The 16,175-nt window shown below is 37.9% G+C and overlaps 1 protein-coding gene across 2 annotated transcripts in view; it reads left to right on the forward strand.

Annotated features, from left to right (window-relative positions):
• Positions 1-16,175, forward strand: part of ZBTB20 (zinc finger and BTB domain containing 20) — a 467,807-nt gene that overhangs the window by 160,388 nt on the left and 291,244 nt on the right. Inside the window, exon 1 of one of the 2 annotated variants that reach the window (XM_007454827.1) lies at positions 15,560-15,628. The exons of the other annotated variant lie outside the window; for it this stretch is intronic. The gene's annotated coding sequence lies outside the window, so the exon portion shown is untranslated. Of the gene's footprint in view, positions 1-15,559; positions 15,629-16,175 lie in introns of those variants that run through there. 2 annotated transcript variants of the gene reach the window in all.

Below are 16,175 nucleotides of genomic sequence, written 5' to 3' on the forward strand. Positions count from 1 at the left end.
CGATACGCGGGCCTCTCACTGTTGTGGCCTCTCCCGTTGCGGAGCACAGGCTCCGGACGCGCAGGCCCAGAGGCCATGACTCACGGGCCCAGCCGCTCCACGGCATGTGGGATGTTCCCGGACCGGGGCATAAACCCGTGTCGCCTGCATCGGCAGACGGACTCTCAACCACTGCGCCACCAGGGAGGCCCAGAGAGCTTCTTTTTTTCCTTATTAGAATTCGTTTCATTAACGCTGGAAAAAGAAAAAAAAAAAAAATTTAGAACAAGAAATCATCAGCACAACAAAATAGCACATGGAACAACTAAGGAATATTTTGCATCCTCAAAAGAATACTCATGAAGGAATAAGCATGTTCCGACCATATGTTTTCATGTAATAGTTTACAAATGTATCAAACCACATAAAATCTAAAATTAGCCATTTTGGTGGGAAAGATGACCCCTTTTCTTAACAATGAAGATTTTAGCATATTTATTTTTCATATAAAAGTAGAGGTGATTAATAATGTTATAAGGGGGTCATAAAATATTTTTCCCTGAATTCCTGCCTAACCAAGACTTGCAGTTTAAGTCAACTGAAGTCTAATTCAGATTTTGCAACCTTTTGATATTAGATTGAATGGCACTTACGAAAACAGATATAGAAATAATATGTCATCTTATATTCTTCTGAAACTGCTTACAGTATGTTCTAGGATTACATACCATAGTCTCCAAAAATGTGAATGAGTAGTGAGACAATGAAAAACAACTGGGCCGCATTCACTTATTTATTTATTTTTTTTGGAATTCATTTATCAGTTGAGCTTCAAACCTGGGAGGCTGAACCATGAGTCTTAGTGTCCAGAGTTGCCAACTTGGGGAGATAGTGAGACTTAGCTAGAAAGGTTTCCAGGAAAGAGTAAACTCAATTAACTTGCTATGGCTAAATATTTGAAACCTGAAATTTTCAGGCTTCCAGGTCTGTTCTGATCTCAGCCAGGCATTGGCAATCAAGAAAAGTTCTCATTTTGTGGCATTCCGAGCTACTGGACAAAACTGCAAAATATCAGTATGCTCTATTGCCCACAAATGGAATCTTTACCCTACCACCTCCAGCCCCACTCCACCCATATTTCCCTTTTTTATACCCTGAGCTATTTGTTCATTCTTAGACTGCCAATATCAGTTAAGTGTTGATCAGATTCTAGAATATAAAAGTAATTAACAGTAAGGTGTGAATGAGGTTTACAGGTTCACAAGGTAGATTTGCATTTTAAAACAGGGGCTTGTTAAACACAAATGAACTTGTAATAGGTGGAATGTGTGAGAGATTTTTCTCTCTAAGGGATGGGGAGATTTCCAGTGCTCTTTCTCAGCCCATGGGTACACAAGTACAGTCTCGTTGGCATTCCTCTCCCCTCTGCAGGCTCTCACCATTCACTCCTCTTTTATCCACCAGTCACTTTTGCAAATAGTACATATTTAAAACAGAATTATTAGAGAATTGCTTGATAAAACTTTGTACAAACCTGAAGGTCTTGGGCCTCACATTAGGTACTAGAGCCCTAAATCTCACAGTAGTCAATGTAAACAGACAAAAATGCCACACATTAAAGGATTAACTCTCCATTTAGTGTATTTACCTGTTGAATTATTTAAATGAAGGGCAATTTATAAGAACTTTCCTATAATTACTAAAAGAAAGAAATGTCTCTTTAAAAATTGGGGGAAAAGATCAGAGGCCTTTTAAAAAATAAAATTATTTGATTACATTCATATAGATGAAAAACATTTACCATGTAATTTTGATGTCACACTAAGAGAATTAACTCTGAACACCTAGACTTTTTTCTGGGCCAAAGAATTTAGAATTTCAGAGAGGAAAGAGGAGAATCATCAAGAAGAAGAAAGAGGAGTATATCAGTAGGGATCAAGGAATCTCTTTTTAAAATGTGATGAGCAAAGAGAAAATTGTTCTGTTCCACAAACTAGCCCTTCTACTCCAGCTCCTCTTGCTCCCAAGTCTCCCTTTCCTTTTCCCCTTGAGGAAAGATTATCTATATCAGAAACTCATGAAACCACCAACAAAACCTTTGACCACAATTGTGTACTTGAAAATTCAGCCTTTCATTTTCAGGCCTCTGTGCGCAAGGTCCATAGTCTTTCCCCCTTAGACCTTTGTGGGCCACCAATGTCCATGCACAGGTGTCACCCAGAAATGTGATGAAGTTGTAAAAGAAGGAGATTCTAGAGAAAGACCCCTGTTCCCATATGTGTGCTCAGTCTTAGTTACTGCAGTTTTTCTGCAGTCCATCCAAAAGCCGTCTTTATTATAAAAACGAATAATAATAACTATTTTGAAATCATGTCAGTTTTTTACAGACTATATAGCTCTTTCACTTCTGGTTTTTAAAATGTCCTTAAAGGTAGTTTAGAAGGGGTTAATAATAATGATGTTCACAGAGATTATTTGAATTTGCCAACTGAGCAAACAGTTGAATTAGGATTCAGATCCAAGAGTTTAAGAATTTTACTTCATAAACTGTGTTTGTTTCGTTACAACAAAATTTAGGGGCAGATATACCTTCTTGTATGAAATAGGGCTAAAAAAAAACCCCCAGTACTATCTAAGATTAGAAAACCTAAATAATTCATAGAAATATGATTTTCCAAAATTATTCTTATCTTAAAATAAACTTTTATATGGCAAGATCTCTCCAGTTGAAGCATTGGGATTAAAGTAATAAAGTTTTAGTTTATCTCTTTCTCTTTACAGAAGTTGACCAATAGTGACTATTTTAACTTGCCCTAAAGAGAATGATTATCACTGTAAATGGTGTTATAAATAACTTTTTTAAAGCTTATATGTAGGGTAACCCCATAATTTATCATCCAAACTAGGGCAATTTTCAGAGTGAAAGTGACCACTCTTAATAATTGTGCCTGAACAGTTGGAACTGAAACTATCCTGAGTAAATAGGGAAATATGACTATTCAACTTATAGGATGTAATTCTGGGTTTAAGAGTGATGCATTTTGAATGAAAAAAGGCCAGCAGAATCAAAATTCATATACCTGACCTGTAACTTTCCCCGATTCCCAATTCCCATGAAGTTGGTTCTTAAGCACTATAAGCACGATTGAATGCTTCAGTCTCATGCTCTGCCCAAGAGATGACAGTCTGGGGGCATCCATTTAAGACCAAGTCAGAAGGAAGAGTGCCACCTGCTGAGATTCAAATTCCACGTTTTTTTATACCACTTGGTTGTTGGGGGTTCCCATCTAAACTTTGACTGTGTACCACCCAGAAACTCAAACAGACATGTTCTGTGCAGCATTCCCCAGTAAACCTTAGTCACTTTCATACTGGTCTAATTGACAGGCGTTAAACCAACATTTGAAATGTTAAGAGGGAAAAATCTGTCCAACAGTTAAATTATTTTTACAGCTGATCAAAATTAATATTATGTAATATTGTTAGTAATTGATAAAAATAATTAAACTGCTAAAAGATAGATTTTTATATACCAAAACTAAATTTGATAATGTAGGACTGTTTAACCTTAGAATATCCTCATGACAGGCAAAAAAATAAATTTTGTTTTGAAAAAAAAAGATACTATTTATGAGAATGTATTGCTAAGTACTATCCATGCAACATGCTGTCTTCCAGTTTTGCCTATAAAGTGATATATTGAACGGTGACCCTCTGAGAGTGGTACACTTAACATAGAATAACACAACTAGAAAATGACAGCTCGAGAGAAAGTTTGATAACTATTTCAAACTATTGCTGAATTATCTGGAAATTCTTCAAATGAGATTACTTTGGTCCACCTAGCTTAAGAAGTATTTTCCTAGTCTGTATAAAGTTCAAAGTAATTTGATTTAGTTCCTGGAAAAATGTCAGTTTTCTTGCAACTTAAACTTTTATTTGAGGTAGAAAGTTTCCCTTCTGGACAGGTTGCAGCCTGGAAGTGGTAAAATGTCTAGAGAGGGGAAACCAATGAAACTTAGTTGGGGAATAGTTCACAAAGGAATACAAGATGCATTACATAATGCAGCCCTGTGTTTGTGGAGCCTCTGACAGAATCCTGCAGCTTTAGCTCAAGCTGAAAGCTGCCACCAAAGTCCTCCCCAAATCCAGGCAGCTCTGAGTCTTTTTCCCCACCTCCTGCTGTGATTACTCTGGCTTCTGATTAAATCATACCTTAAATTTAAGGTCACTAACCTAAAACGACCCAAAGCTACTTATTTCTCTCTTCAACAGTTCCCCATTATTTGTAATATTTGGCAGACTTGAAAATAGCTTCTGTCCTAACTTATGTAGCCTTTTCTCCAAAAGCAAATGCTATACTGTAATAGTTTCCTTACTCGTGGGTTCAAACGTCAGGTGAAAGGTTTTGGAAGCTAATTAGCATGCTAAGGAGTGTGGAGCATTTGGGTGAGTCACAGCTGTGCTACCTGAGGGGTAGAGAAAATGTCTTGTCGTTAGTGATATTTAACGCGTGTAGTCTCCTCACTTAGCTTTAACAGAGCCAGAACTGCATTGCATTGTTTTCTTTATGTTTAATAGAAATCTTATTTATATCATCTCTTCTTTAAAACATCCATGCCTTTGGGGCTTAGTCTAATGTCTTATTTCTTACTTAAAATATACTTCTACTAATTTTAGAAAATTTTACCTTTGTTTTTATTGTATTAATAACTGAACTAGGTTGTAACAAATTCTTGTCATAAAACTTCTCATTTTATACTCAAATTTTTCTGTTTTGACCTGGTTTAATCCTTTTCTTAACAGAAATTTCCCCCTTGTTTTCAGAGTGAGCATTTCATTACATTTATTGAACGTCTAGTATATATAATCAAGATATGAGGCAAATGAATATTTATTAAATACCAAGAATGTGACCGGTGTCTACCATCTAGTTAGGAAGAACAGTTTGGATAACTCAACTTATGAAAATTATTTCTTGGTTAGAAATGCGTTCAGTAGCAGAAATTCTGACTTCAGTGGCTTAAACAAATAGGGGTTTGTGCTTCTAACGTAACAAGTCCAGAGCTAGAGAGCTGCTGGTGTGTGATAAACTCAGGGCCAACATCTCTGGGTTTATCTTTGCTTTTTTCTGTGTGCTTGTTGCCTTATGTTCACAAAATAGTTGCTGCAGCTGGAAGTATAATGTCCATATTCAAAGGAAGAAGAGGGAAGCAGAAGGATCACTTTTTACCTCTATCAGAAAAGAAAAAGCTTTCTGAGAAACCAGCTTCTCAAGCAGATTGCCACATAGATCTTATTGACTAGGACTGGGTCCCAAGGCCACCCTTGGTTGCTAGGGAGGCAAAGAAATCAGGGAACAGATTTGTCATAATTGGCTTAGAAATATTATAACTCATCGTTCAGGACTAAGCACATTGCCACTCTGAACAAAATAGGAGTCTGTAGGTAGGAAGAAATAGGGGAATAGATATTGAGTAGGCAATAGTGTCTATTCCAGCTGTACTGGTCAAAAATAAAAAAAGAAAGAAAGAAAATTAATGTGGACTACAAAAACTGGAAAATGATTTACGGCTGTGATAGAACACAAGCTGGACTATGAGATAACTAAAGGAATCAGACTGATAAAAGAATGACAATAGGACACGCCAGCTAAGGGAAGAACAAAAGCTTAAAATCAGGAACATATATGCTATGTATGGGAAGTAGACACTGCATTGTGAATTCCTCAATTCTTTGAAGGCAGGAAGTAAGGCTTATTCCTATTTATATTCCTAGTGTCTCACACATAGTAGATGCTTATTGAATCATAGTAAATGAATATATAATATTCTAACCCAGAAGTCCAGACATGATTTAATAAATCATGGAGATAATAGAATACAAAATTTAAAATTTAGGACTCACTTGGCAATACCAAGATAAAGGGAAACACTAATATAGTCTGGCTACACTCTGGAATACTTGTTGGGTAGTACTGGAACCTGGGATGCCTAAGCAAGGTGGAGCAAGAAGTGGAGGCTGAAGTATCAAGTTAATAATTTGAACTTGATCTGTGAAAATCTGATTATGTTTCTGGAGTAAAGTTTTGGTAATATACAAATGATAGTCTCCAACAGGCCCTCCAACTATTGGAAGCCTAGAGTATGTTGCTGTCACTTGTCCCCCTTTTCTCCGAGTTCTGTTCTCTGTGACCTTCAGGGATTTCCACTGTGAAAGGAGCTTTGGAAAAATGAGAAGTAGTTCTCTGGAGATTCCTAGATTCCTACTCTACAGTAACTGACATTTTACTTTTATTCAGTTCCTGTTCTATGCCAGTCAATCTGCTGCAGTTTTTAGGAGATCATTAAAATACCTGACTACAAATTGTTTGCATTCTAATCAAGAATTTAAATATCGTGATTGATTTAAGTAAAGAAAAAGAAATTTAATACTGTTCAAAAAAAATCAAGTTGGTCAGAAGGATAGTTTGACTGGCTTTTATTGTCATGGTACTGATTTAACCAGACAACTCAGGCCAAGAGTCAAACAAACTTGGTTCTGCAAATACCACATGAGTAACTTCCACTGAAGGGAAATTATCTTTCTCATTGTCCTGATCACTTTCTATTTAACAAAGGATAAAGTGTCTTGTCCTATTTTGTTTCCCGAACCCTGGAATTTAAATTTGGTTTACCATCTACAATATGGCTAAATAGTAAACTGAAATAATAAATGAAAGTAATTTCATTTTTGAATTGTACCTCCATGAATCCTACGTAATTTTAAGGATTTGCAATTCCTTTTTGTTTTCATGACCTTAACTTTACCTGAAAAATATACCAATGGAGTGGGGGATAGGCATGGTATTAAAATGTATAACCTTAGTAATGGCATTTCTAGCACACGTATGGTCTATAGCCATTTAGTGAAGTTTACTTATTGCTTTAGGCTTCAGTCTTCTTGGTTAGATTAGAATACTTCAGATTATTTGAGCTGAAGAGTACTTTTTATTTTGACAAAAGAACATTCATTTTGTTTTAATTGATTGAGTTATATATTTCCAGTGACAGATCTTTAACTCTTCTGAAGACCTGTAATATTATTAACATTGCACTTGGATAAGTCACTTAATTTATCTGGGCATCAGTTTTCTCATCTGCAAAATGAGGTAACTGGACTCATATGATCTCCAGCAACTTTCAGCTCTGGAATTGTATGATCTCATTTTTCAGTACAATTCAACAAATATTAATGAAATACTTGCATGATGCAAATCAGTATGGTAGGACCTAGATGGATACAGAGATAAATAATGTGATTTTTTCATGCAAGGAGTTTACAACTGGATGCATTCAAGATTGAGATGTATATTTCCCAACACATCCTAGCTCCTCATGTTCGGGATGTCATTTATGAATGAGGGCATATGATTCATTCCCAAAGGGGAGGAAATTCATTCATTTGTTAGTTTTTCGTATCTGGATTTGGAGAAACAAAAAAAAACGGGATCTGAACTATCATTTTAATAATATTGTGCAGTTGTATCCCACCTTCATTGCAGAGAATTTAGAGCATTCCAGACCATTATCTCATTCATCCCTAAAGAAGTCCATTGCAAATAGAAAGGTGTAAATATAGTTATGCAAATTTTAGTGATTAGAAAACTGGACCCTAAATTTCCTGGAGTTATACAATGAGCAAGTGAGTGAGAACAGGTGAAATTCTAGGAACCCTCACTCCAGGACTGCATAGCCAGCTTCCCCTGTGAATTACAGTTTCTTTTAGCAAGTTCAGCAGAGCCTGATTGCTAAACTATCTTCCACACCTGATCCTTCCTTATTCTTTATCTGAAGAGCAGCCATTGATGATTTCAGATGTATCACCAGGAAAAAAAAGGGCTATAGTGGAAGAATGGAATGTGTACAGCAACAGATGTGACAAGCAAGTTGTGATATAGTGATATAATGTTCCAGTCTTCAGTTTGCACTAAAATTAGAAGTGAAGAAAATTTGGGGACTCCTTCGTCAATCTGATCCATAAACATTTGACTATAGGCCCAGCAGCCATAAAGAAACCTGTGCTTTGGCTAGGCGAGAACATCATTCTGAACATGCCACCCTGGAAACTCTGCCTCAGTTCTTAGCATCACTAGAATTTTCCTAGCCTTCTTTTGAGGGGAGTTAGGAACATAATGAATCTACTTCTTTTTACAAATCCTGCAAGCAGCTCCTTGGAAACAGGTGATTAGGTTTCCTTCTTTACCTAAATCTTCCTAGGTAGTAAAAAAGTCATATCCATGTTTCGTCTCATGGTTTCCTTAGTCAAAAATTTGCATCTGAGGCCTAGGAAAATGTTTGGTTTTCATGATTGAATGTTTAAACAGGTGCACACTGCACTGATCTGGCTGAGGAAAGGTAGTCTCTTCCTTCTGGAAACCCTGACGTTAAGAGATAGATTCTCATGCCAGCTTTCATGAATGCTTGTGAAGGAAAGTGCAGGTGATTCTGAAGTCTTATTACCTGGGTTACCAACCCACTTGCCTCCCTCCCATTCTGTGTTCTCATGAAGAAATTGATTTAATAGATTCAAGGTATTAAATACATTCTGCATTAATATTATATGTACTCTTTGAATCCAAGTGGCAATACAATAGAGTTTCATTTTATAAATAACACCTTTCAAGCTAACACCACAGGGCATAGTACAAAAGAATCAAAATAGAACACAAATGCTGTAATCAAATGCAGACCCCAGGAAGGCTGATTAAAAAGGCATGTTGCTAGTAAGAGCAGCCGACAGGGTAAGTATAGTGGGTCAGAGCAGAAGAGCCAGCTGAACAGAAGGGTAAACTCAAATAAAATGGACTTGCCTGCCTGATTCACATGGACTTACAATTCTTCTTTGTCATCATCTACTTTTGGACTCAGGAATTGCAGGGGAGAGGTGTGCATATGTGTTTGCTGGGGAGGTGGGGATCCAATGTATGCAGTGTCATTAGGTTTATCCTCAGTCTTCACACACAACACAAACAAAAGAAAATCCTAAAGACAACCACCTGCAGCTGCCAGCACTGCCTACAGTATGATGGTGAGACAGCCCAACAGGGCTTGTTTTGCTTGATAATACCACTGGCTTTCAGAAAGCCCAGCTGAAGGAAACAAGTAGATCCTTCCCATAATAGTGGGAACAGATAGTATTGCTATAGCCAGGCATCAGTAAAAACAGGTAAATGGGTGAGATGGGTGTTTTGTGGCCTTAGTCTTGAGACAGTCTTCTCTCCACAGGACCCTCTTCTCACCCAGTTGCTTTCTGTGCTCTCAGCCTCTCACCACTACAACCCTTTCTACTGTCAAGTGTTTGTGTTTTTAAACCCTACCTCTAGTTATAGAATAAAAGGTTCTGTCCCCTTATTAAGGAATTAGGTGAAAACAGTGGAGGTATTTGAGTATACCTCCCCATCTGTATGTAAAGTTATTTCCGACAATGATCACTGTATACCTTGAGGAATGCATTAAACTGGTCATTTACTTATGCTTTTCTATTTGATATTGAAGGTAGAAGAATATAGGACAAGAATCATAGGAAAAATTTCCTGCTAAATATGTGACATTTTTCTGAAAAATAGCAACTTATAGTTAACAGCCTCCCCCAAAATGAGTCATGGAACAGCAAATATGGGTTCTAGAGTCAACAAAAAGAAAAGGAGAGATGAAGGAAAAATAATAGTTGAGGTCATCTTTACCACTCTTGAAGCTGTGGGTTGTTTTCAATGACTCTCCTGATTACCCACTTAGTTGAAATGCTGGACTGGGATCACTAATGCATAAATTTAGGTCAATAGTTTAGTATTTCTTTACATTTTTCCTAATCTGTTAATTATAAACAATTAAAACATATGTGGGCAGCATTTGTGGGGGAAAAAAGGTCATTATACAAATACAAGTATTGCCACTTTTATTTAATAGAATATTATTTTCCTTAATTCTGACAACATTTATTTCATTATGCAGAGAGTCAGTATATTACTAAAGGTAAACAGCAGGCCTAGTAAGTAGTATAGTAAGTAAGAGAACACTGGATTGTAATCTCCAAGGTGAGTTATTTCATAAAGTGTGTAAGCAAATAACTCTACCAGTTATCAATATACTGCCTCTCAGATCCAAATTTACCCTTCCTTGCCTGCTCTACAAAAATGTATCTGGGTCCTTTAAATATTTTTCCTTTCCTAACTGTGTGAGTGTGCTTTGTCAGTGAGGAATCAGACAGACATTATAGGAGATAGAGGTTCTCCTTCCTGGCCCCCGTGTATTTTTTGGCAGGCTCCTGCCGTGCGCATGGTTCTCTAAGGCCTGGCTCCTGCAGCACACACAGCTGCCCCGGTGCCCAGCAGCTGAAGCACAGGTAGCTTCTCCAGTGCCCAGCAGCCAGTGGCTACGTCTAGCACCCAACACACATGCATGCACACACGTGCACACATACACACATCAGGTGGTTTATGTAGTAGTGTGCCTCAAATGAGACAGCCTCCGTGTGAACAGCTTCCCTGGCACCCTAGAGTATAGACTTCCAGCAAGTTTTACTGACAGCTCTCCAGCAACTTCTTTGCCATTCATTCATTCACTGGCTATGCCTTGTCCAACAAGGACTAGATCCCAGTCTAGAGGTGTAAGGGACTCTTCCTTGGGCACTCTCTATCAGCCCTAGAAGTTGTGGTTGCTCCTTATATTTGCTTATTCTTATATAATTCACAGTCCTCTTCTTATTAGTTACTTCCTCATTACTCCAATCCCCCGTTATAGTTAATAATTCTTTATATTAAATTTTTCCTATTCAAATTGCTGTGTGGTTTCTCTCTCCTGATGGACCCTGACTGATACATGACCAAAGAATATTGAAATAATCTGTATTGTTTGGGAGTAGGGGGAAGTCAGTCATCTCTTTATGGAATGATTTAGCATTGGTATGATGTGCCTTATCCAGGCCTGGCTATTAGATGAACAAAGAGTTTTGAGAATTTGATGCTAGATTGAAAAGTGACATAAGAATATGATGCTATATACTATTTTTAACTGTACATATGGTTTTAAGGACCCAATTTTAAAATATTTTACTTGATTTCACTGAGAGTTTTTTTTTTTTTAATGTAAACTATAATAAGGCAAACAACAAAAGGCTGGACTCAAAAATAATTTGTTAGCCTTGAAAAGATGTTGCAAAATAATAACACTATAATGTGAATATGTAGATTATTAATGCTAGGGAAATAATGATACCCATCATTTTTTGAGAACTCATAGCAATAGAGGTAGATACCATTATTATCCCTATTTACAAATAGAAAAATAGAGGTTCAGGAAGGTTAAAGAACTGGCCTAACATGGTATGTGTAGTAACATTTCAGAGCCAGAATTTGAACTTAGATCTGCCTGTGAGCCCTGGCTCTAAACCATTGCTCTCTGCTTCCAGAACACTCATACTGAAGTAAATAGCAAGCTACCTGGGAGAACAAACACAGAACACTTGTTTGTGTTGTTTTCATCAAATATCCAGAAAAAGAAACTGTAATGTAACCCTAGAATGTTTAAGCACACACCCTGAGATATTTCTGAGATAATCTACTACTCTTACCTAACAAGATATGGACAAACTGGGTGAACACTGGTGATCAAATCCCCAGAACCAAAGTGTTAACCGTGTATTAAAAACCCAGCAGCCTTTATTCAGAGCTGAATTGAAGGCAGATGAAATATTAACAGCAGTTCTAGCAGCACAAAATGAAATATGAGATCCTGTATCAGAAATTATTAGTAACCTGTTAAAAGAAATGCTGAAAAATGGCAGTTACCAAATTAAAACTGGGAAACAGAGCCCAAATGGGAAATTTTGAAAAGTTTGGAGGAAAATAAATGACAGATTGTCCTCTTGGCTCTTATTACTATGCCATCCTAAATCCTACTTGGCAATACATGGTGGAGGTGAAATAAGAACTGCATCACTGCCAGTGCTGGTCCTCAAATTTATAGTCCTAAGTGTCTGTGAGGGTGTCTGGGATTGATTGGAAAAGTAGTTGGAATTTGGTAGCTTTATCTAAATTGAAGAGTCTGGAGACTCTTATTATGAAAGGCTTCCTCTCATTTGTGAATTGGCCCCTTTGCTCCACTTTTGGATGCCTGGCTTCCTCCATGCCGAGCTGCACTAAATGTTTCTACATGGGAAAGCTATTCTCCTTAAATGCTTTCAAATTTAAAGCATCTATCTGGATATGTTCATGTTTACGACTCAAAATATCTAGCATCAAAAAAAGAGAGAAAGGTTACAAATACCGGGTAGTAAATGAAGGCGATATTTTTCCATCAGTAACTGAGAGCAGAGAAATGACTATAAGCAGAGTTGTTGAGCAGTTGGTGCCAGAGAGAAAAAGGAAATGAGCTATAGAACCATAGAATCTTAGTGTTGGCAGAGACTATGGAGTTCAGGCAGTCCAACCCTATCATTTTTCAATGAAGACACTGAGACATGGGGAGTTAAGGGACTTGACTTGCCCTAGACACATAGTTGTTTACTGACAGTCAGGCCAAATACATTTCCCAACTCCCAGTCTGGAACTCTGTAGTTCAGCATGCTACTGCCATTCTCTACCGAAAATTAACACTAACCCAGCCTGGAACATAGAAGAATTCAGCATCTGTGGGGAGCAAGAAAAATGATGAATTCTGAGATGGAAGTCAGTCTGGGAAAAGGTGAGGGGAAATGGATGATTCTCCTTCATTGTGACTCTTTGGCCAACTTTCTGCAAGACATTTTATGTCAGTTTACTCCCCTGTGCCTTCCCACAATGATAAAATAATTTGGTTGCAATTCTCCAGGGTTTATATTTATTCATTCAAATTGGATTTGGTTAGAGAATTCTCCCATGTACAGGTTATCTTGATTGGTTTGTGGGTGGCATTGCTATTGATTCCTCTTATTTATGTGAGCCTGAATTTTTCCTCTAGCACTGAAATGTGCTCCAGAGTCCTTGTGGGGAGAATCTTCTCCAACGGACACCCTAACTAAGGATCAGATGTAGGTTTAAGATGCAAAAATTATCTTCTGTTAACCCTTGTATTCTATTAATCTCATGAAGAACTTGAGCCATATGTGGGCCTTATAATCAGATTCATGAGTTTGGTGAAATAATTTTCTTTATTTGGAAGCACAGGATAATTTGAAGTAAACCAGTAGCAAAGAAGATACAATAAAAATGTTTCAGTAGGATTCCCTGTGATATAGCAGTACAGGTCTTTTAGACCAATCGAATATTTTTCAGAATAGAGCAACCGGAAATGAGAGAATCAGACAGTATGATGAAAACTACAGATGGAATGCTTTGCATGAAAAGTGATTATATACAACAGAGGGCTCAGGAGCAGGTAGGCGTGGAGTTGGAAAGGAGTGGGTAACTGAAATAAGAGAAGATAATGCTTGACCAGGTCTAGTAAAATATTCCCTGCCACAACTGCTGTTCCATGAAGAGACTGAGCCAAGAGGCCTGAAAAAACTAACCTTAAGTTCAGCGTTGCCATTATTGTGGGAGGCATCAGGGAGAGCACATCCGGATTTGTGTTTCACAGTAATCACTGCTGGGTGTCAGCATTCATCAGCCAGATGGTCAGACCCACAATTAATCAATTAGACTGGGATGATCAACTGGACTAAGTTTTCCCTTTGGTAAAAAACCCTCATCATGCGGTCAAGGCCGATAGCACTTTTATCCTGTTGCTTTTGGAGAAGCTTCTAAAAATCCCTCTTTTCTTTTTTAGGTCTCTAGTTACTGAATGCTATTAAGCTCCAAGCTGCTTTGACAACATAGATACCCCAAATCAAGATTTTAACATAATAGATTTTTAACATCCTCTGTGTTCAAGCACAATGTTTAACGTATCCAGATAGAAACAAGCTTTTTAAGGCAACATCCTCTGAGGAATGTTGCTCAACTGATTTTACTAGAGTCTTCGTATTGGTTCCACTCAATACAGTGCAACGACACTGGGAATGATTCTTTCACTGGCACTTATGATGATGATATGATAATCAAATATAAACAATAACACTTTACTGAGTGTTCAACCTGTGATAGATACTACTGTGATAAGGACTGACAAACACTGATTCTGTCTTTACAATAATTCAAGGTAATAATATTCCATTTCAAAGAAAAGAAAACTGAGGCTAGAAAGTTCATTTGCTCAAGGTTAAGCGTTTATCAAAGACATGTTGAGATGATTTAATGACCTCTAGAATGAAAACTAAATAAAATTTACATTTTTTACACATCTTACACATCTGTATGTCCTTAAGGGATAACAATTAGAAATATATGGTGGGTCCTTATTAGTCCTGTTCAAAGCACTGTAAAGAAATATTTTACTAGCATTTCCCAGCTCTGTTGATGGTATTCTCTTTTCCCTGCCATTCTTGCTGCATCCCATCTGACTTTTGAAGTTGCTTTCTTCCTTATTTTGGGGCCATCACCACTATTTGCTCATAATTCTGTCCCCACCTCAGTTTCCTTATCTAGAAATGGTTCCTCTAAGTTTGCTTCATACGCTAAAGTCTTTTCTTTATCCATTGGCTCATTCAGGTGATTTGCCTCCTCCAAAACAAAATGTTTATTACTGATTTATTTTTCAGGTTGAACCTGATTTTTTTCCTCTGGCTGTTTTTCTTTTCCCTCTCCTCTTGCTTATGACAGTACTACTGCACAGGAAGAGGTGTTTGAAAGTCCTGTTGACTAGAAGTGTCACTTGCTGTTGGAGGTCTATGCTGACCCCACTGGGTAGAAATATAGACACAATTTCATATTTCCCTTGTGTTCCATCATTGAACTTATGTCTTTCTTTTCTCTTAGTTCTTCTCTACTGCCATCCAAGCTTAATTTAAGGAGTGCTTCTCTTTAACCATTTTATGACCAGATTTTACAGGCTATACAAGGACACTATTGACCCAAATGCACATCTTTGAGATATTAGGCTTTTACTTATAATTACATTATTTTATGGAACATGGGCTTCCTCTTGTTATTTTACTGCAGTGCTTTTCTTTTGTTTGTTTTGCTACTTACCAAACTGGGAAAGCAGTACCTAAATACCAGGATAGTGTATAGGTAACCACTGTTTCTTAAATCAAGTTCAGGAGCACATGGAAAAAAAGGTATTCCAGAGATCTTAATGAGCATCTTTTCTCCTCCAGGCCTCTACCCGTGCCCTCTTTTTCTGTCTGTGGTACTCTAATTTGTTCTTGCTGTGTTTGGTAGGCAGCTGTTCTGAGTTTTTCCCTTGCTGCTCCTTTTTGTACCCTCCTACAATCTTCACCCCAGAGCTGATGAGGCTCTTTCATTTTGACCTGCACTATCTCCGTGAATTGCGGAGCTGAGCCCTGCCATCTAGACTGCCTTTCTGCTTGGTTTTGCTTCTGACCTAAACCCCCCCTGCTATTCCAGGCCTGGCCTCTCATGACCAGAGACTGCTGACTCATCCTGGCCTGTGCCAAGCTGTGCAGTCGCTTAGCGATGTGGACAGGAGTCGAAGGACTAGAATGAGATCACTGAACTCATTTCACTTGTTGCTTACGGTACAGTCCAGCATGAGCTGGAAATGTAGGAACCTCAGCCTCCCGAGCAGAAAGAGTAAGTAGATTAAACACACTGCATCACCAAGTCCTCAACAAGCAGCAGTGGGGTGGCGGGTGGAGCTGGCTTTTTCATGGCCGCGTCTAGGGCATTCCGGTTCATCAGGAATGTTCCTTTGTCCTGTCCTTCCTCTCCTCCACAATCGCACCCTCCCCCCACCCCTTCCCTGAACTTCCCTTCTGGAAATGTCTGGATGGCACAGCAATGATCTGGGCAGAAATGAAATTTTGCTAATAAGCAGCCTCCACAAGAAATCCTAGAACAGTGACACTGTTGGAAACTGCTTAGTTTGTCTCCTGGGAACTGACATGAACTTCCCAACAGAATTCAAGGAAATGAAAAAAAATCTTTTTTTGTTCTCCTTTTCTTTCTGATTCTCTTTTTCTTTCTGTTTCGAGGGAGGCAGTTTCAGGAGACATGGCTGCATTCTGGTGTGGTGTAAAGTTTTCCGTCGGGAGACAATAATGAACATTCCTCTGGCAGGACGGGATGGGCTTTTTTTTTTTTTTTTTTTTTTTTTTTTTTTTTTTTTTTTTTTTTTTTT

Source organism: Lipotes vexillifer, unplaced genomic scaffold (assembly GCF_000442215.2).
Source record: "Lipotes vexillifer unplaced genomic scaffold, Lipotes_vexillifer_v1.1 scaffold1674, whole genome shotgun sequence".
Taxonomy (NCBI): domain Eukaryota; kingdom Metazoa; phylum Chordata; class Mammalia; order Artiodactyla; family Lipotidae; genus Lipotes; species Lipotes vexillifer.